Raw genomic sequence first — 5,395 nt, forward strand, 5'->3', positions numbered from 1 at the left:
GTCAGACATCCATTAGTGCATGTTCACAGAGGAAAACAACTGAAATACAGCGCTGGTTGTTCTCTCGAACGATACTCGACGACAACGACGGAATCCAAAGCCATGGGCGAAGTAATGGGTGTATTAAATTGTATGAAATAATCCCGAAAAAAAGCACAAAACACTGCAGAGATGGCAAGTTCAGCAGCTAAAATTTGCTGAGGTGAAGTGACGCGGCTAACAGCAAACAAACGGCTAGCATTGACATCCACGGCAATCCACCTGTCACTCAAAAGTGGACACACCCTTAATTATGCAGAACTTTAAATATTAATCAACTAAACGGATGAGTTATAAAAAAAATTCACCCCCCTCACAGTTGTCATGAAGGGCAAAATTAGCTGTATGACCAAAGCCACATACAGACACCAGGCTGTAAACACGTTTTTTTCTGCTGTAAAATTTGCCATTTTAACATGGGGGAGATACAGATTTGACTCACTTTTGACACCAGCCTCAAGCGGCCAGTCAACGAATTGCAGTTTAACTCACTTCCGTGTTGGTTTCAAGTGAGAGACGGGGAGGTTGCCGCTTGGGTGTGACTTGATTTTTTTTCCGTGGGGAATTGATTGGATGGTTGTGTATGCAAGAGGGAGGGGAAGTTATATTGATGAAAAAATTACAAGGGCATATGAATTTGAAAAAAGAGTGATGTGCACACAAGGGCAGAACATTGGTGGGGACTTAAAAGCAGTCCGAAGAACAACGATGCATCACTGAAACGGTCAAAGTCAGTCTTGAGAGTCTTGGCGACTCATTTAAATGCTTTTGATTGGCCACTGCATTCATGTGCTCAACAGACATGGCTGTGTTTGGCTTTATAAAAAAAGAGAAAGAAAAGACGTAAAAGGATATCTTTGATGCTTTAGACACTTCCTTCGTTTTCTCATTTCAAAATGTCTAATTTTCAAAATGATTGCTAGGGAAGATTCAGGTATTGGTAAGGACATGTCCCTAGCATCCCTATAAATTCAACGCTCATGTGTGCATCGATAAAACATTTATAATAAACACTGCAATATTCAACAACAAAAATGACTCTTTCATGGTGACTTTAAAAGTCATATACAAATTGCAGCAGTGCCTACAGCTTTGTCTGAATTCACTCATTACTCATTTATGAAAGTTTATTCATTACATTGAATAGAAGGATACACCGTGTCCACAAACCATATATATCAACTTCACAGTGCATCTACATCTGACTCCCTTGCTGCTATGGTGTTGTATGGTAATTGTGAAGCTTATTCAATTTGTGAGTGAGAATATGCATGATCACCTGCAGGCTGATGATTCACGCTGATTTTGCAGCTCATTCGTTGTTAAGATTAACAGCTCTCTGCTACAGCTAGCTTGCATTAATTCATCTTGTGTATTTTATGATTTGCTGTTCATTCTGAAATTGTGGGAGCATTAGCAGATAGTCAGAAGATGAGAATATGCTCCACTATATATTTAAACTGATGCCCACAAACAGAATGTTCATGCCTTTAAATTCCCAAACTGTACTTACCTCCTCTTTAAATGGGACAAGAAATAAGAGTGTCTATAACTAAAAAAAAAGAAACTTTTTTTGTGAAAGCTTTTTGTGAAATACTTTTGTATCATTTTCAAAAAAAGGTTTAAATTGTGTTATGATGTTAAAAGGTAATTCTGTGTGTGTGTGTGTGTGTGTGTGTGTGTGTGTGTGTGTGTGTGTGTGTGTGTGTGTGTGTGTGTGTGTGTGTGTGTGTGTGTGTGTGTGTGTGTGTGTGTGTGTGTGTGTGTGTGTGTGTGTGTGTGTGTGTGTGTGTGTGTGTGTGTGTGTGTGTGCGTGTGTGTGTGTGTGTGTGTGTGTGTGACTTTATACACACTGTATGACTGTAATGACTTTTATCATTATATCTTAAAATGTTTTATTAATAATTGACAATGTTTATGCACATATATATATATATATATATATATATATATATATATATATATATGTGCATAAACATTGTCAATTATTAATAAAACATTTTAAGATATAATGACAAAAGTGTATGCCAAAAATTATTTGATTTTATAATTTAGAAAAAAATATTTTATAATTTTGTTAATGGAATTTTTTTTGTTATGATAACATGTTAATTGTATCACTCTGACATTCTCGACTTTATGTAATTCATTATATTCATTTTTAACATATGTATAGATTGAATGTTTTATTATGCATTTCATTTGAAAATGTATTACTGCTTATGTGGCAGAAGATTAACGTCATGCACAGAAATTATTAAAAACACAATCACACTGTAAAAATGATTTGTTGGTTTAACTTAAAGTAGCCTGACCTGGTTGCCTTAAAAATGTGAGTTGATGCAAAGAAAGAGAATAGTTTATTCGACAGAAACTCAAAATGTTGTTATCTGAACAACGTTTGTGAACCTAAGCTGATTTGACAAAAGATTTGTGAAAAGTTCTTTTTCAGTGCAGCGACAGACAACACTCAGCCAGTGCACTGATGTAAACTGAGAGACAGAGACAGAGAAACATCATGCAGTTACTTCGTTCTGCTCAATAATGACGCAGCAGCTGATTGTGACATTTATAGCCTTAGAGTAAAGGGATTTGTGGTTTTTGATGTCACTTTGAATTATAGAAGTGGAAAATTGATAGATTCATATTCTGTTTGTTTTATTTAAGAGAAAAAAAGGAATTGTATAATATAGATGTGACGGTGGCTGTTTCAGAGGAACGAGAGTGGGATCCAGATGCAGCAAACATTCATTCAAACAAACATAATAAAAGCAAATTCAGGCAAAACTAATAAATGCAGACACAGGCAAGGAAGGCAAACAAAACTGACAACAAGCGCACACATTTCATCCATAGAAGGACAACACCAGACAAAGAACATGAGAAACACTTGGGTATATTTACTCTCAAGGGGAGACTGGCAAACAAGACACACCTGAGAACAATCAAGAACTAATCAATAAGAAAAACTACAAAGGACTACAAAACACGGCACAGAACAGGAAATAACAGAAGTCCACACAAGAAAAGGGGAACACAAGACAGGAATCATGACAATAGAACATATTGCCAATCTAGACAATTACAGTAATACAAGGTTTGCCTATATTCTAAATGAATGTTAATGAATATGATCTGGTTAGTTATTATACAAAATTATTTGAAATTAAGTCAATATTCAGGGATTGACTTGATAGGAAGGGTAGAACCTATGTTCCTGCCTACCCTACAAAAAATGTATTAAATGTTTGTTTTTTTTATCAGACACACACACACACACACACACGTCTTTTGAAAAGAAGTCTCTCACCAAGGTGATCAAAAAAGACTACTATTGTGAAATATTATTACAATTTAAAATGTAATGTATTTCTGTTAAGCTATGATGATTTGCTGCTCATTTATCATTATATTGCTATCGAATTTTTATATAAACACTATTTTTGCTTCTGAATATGTTTTTGTTTATTAGAATGATATCTGAAGGTTCGTGTGACATTGAAGACAGGAGTAATGGCTGCTGAATTTCAATTGTAATAATATTTCACAATATATTTGATCAAATAAATACAGTCTTGTGAGCACGTTTATGTTACTTATTGCAAATATCTGAGAATTCTGGTGGTATTATTTCAATTTGTTCCTCGTTCCTTTTGCATTAAAGTGTATCTTAAAAAAAAAACAAAAAAAAAAACATGCTGGTATTATGAGGTATCATATTAATCAGAGAAATTGCTGTGTTCTTTTTTCATCTCTAAAGCATGTCTCACAAGGGTAACATCTTGACCCAGCCATCTGTGATCTTGTGTCAGCTCATGTCTGACTTTCTCACGGGCACAAGTCCAATAGTGTACAGCTGTGACCATGTCATTCAGTGGTTTGTTATGATCGGCACTGCGCACTGCAGACAGGGTGTCTCATCAACTTAACCTTATTAATATTCATAAGAGGACAGCGATATCCATTCATCCCCATCTAGGATACCATATTCTACGGGAACGTCTTATAAAGCCCCAGAATGACAAGCAGAAAGAGGAAAAATGACATTGTTCATACTTTGAAGTTTGATGAACATTAGAGCTGTCACTGCTGTCCTCCAAATGCCTTTGGGTTTCCACGTGTGCAACACTGTTTATGTGCTCCTTCAGAGTGAATAATGCACGTTTGAAGCAGATTTCATTCCTTGACAAATCAACAGAGTATTTCGTGCTCTTTCGGGGCAGGGGGGGTGGTTTGCTAGTTTGTTTTCCCTGGGTGCTCAGGACAGGATAGAAGTGCATGAGATGAATTAAGAAGCCAGTGGAAGAATCTCCCAATGGACTCTCTACACCCATTTAAACACTGCAGGAGCGAGTCTGGGAGAGCACATCAGCAGTGTTTTATTCTTAGCTTTAAGTGCTGTTCCCCAGTAAGCGCAAACAAGGCACAAGAGGAGCATGCTATGAAGAACAATGACGTTGATGGGAGTAAACAGGGCCTAAATGAATAACACAAGGGTTGGAGTCAAGACTTTTTCAGTGCAGCCAAGTCAAAAATGCATAGAAAGTCATAAGTGCTGTTGCTTATTCACAAGGCTAGAGATTTCAAGCATGAACGCCGCCTCAAATCATGCAGATAAAGGCCCTGTGATATGATCATGGTGAAGTTATTTTTCGTTCTTCATTAATACCCTGATATACTTCAAAGTAAATCGAAAAATATGTACATTTGAGCTGCGCTTTCCTCCCAATAACTAAATAAAATGCATGGCAAATAGGACAGTGGTGGGAAGCCATGCTGTTAAGAAAACATCAGATCATAGCTCTGCAATTCGGCGCTCCAGTCAAAACAAAACATTTATTTATATAGCGATTTATATAATAGATTGCTTTAAAGCAAATAGTTTATAGTATTAAGATGCAGTCACCTTAGGAAATATTGTGGCCAAAAAAAAACATTGTCCAGTTTAGAAATGTACGGTATGAAGCACTGCTCACACAGTCAAAGTCCATTTCAAACCAAGCAGCTTTCTGTTGGTAAATACCGCATGACCATCTTGAACTTTTTGCGAAATCAGCATTTGGAAACATTTCTCTGTCATGCAAAAATCCCAGTCGCATGGAAATTCCTATTTGAATTACACCTGCGAAAATTCACCAAACAGCCAAAAACGTGACTGTGTAAGCTTGTTTCCGCCACAGAATAAAACATTTTAAAAGATAATTGTGACTTTTTATCTCACAGTTGCGAGTTTACATCTCGAAATTCTTACTTCATTTCTCAGACTTGCAAGATATAAAGTCATAATTGTGTGATAAAGTCACACTTGTGCGTTATAAAGTCAGAATTGCATGATATAAAGTCGCAATTGCGAGAA

This window comes from Leuciscus leuciscus, assembly GCF_965113295.1.
Source record: "Leuciscus leuciscus genome assembly, chromosome: 16".
Lineage (NCBI taxonomy): Eukaryota > Metazoa > Chordata > Actinopteri > Cypriniformes > Leuciscidae > Leuciscus > Leuciscus leuciscus.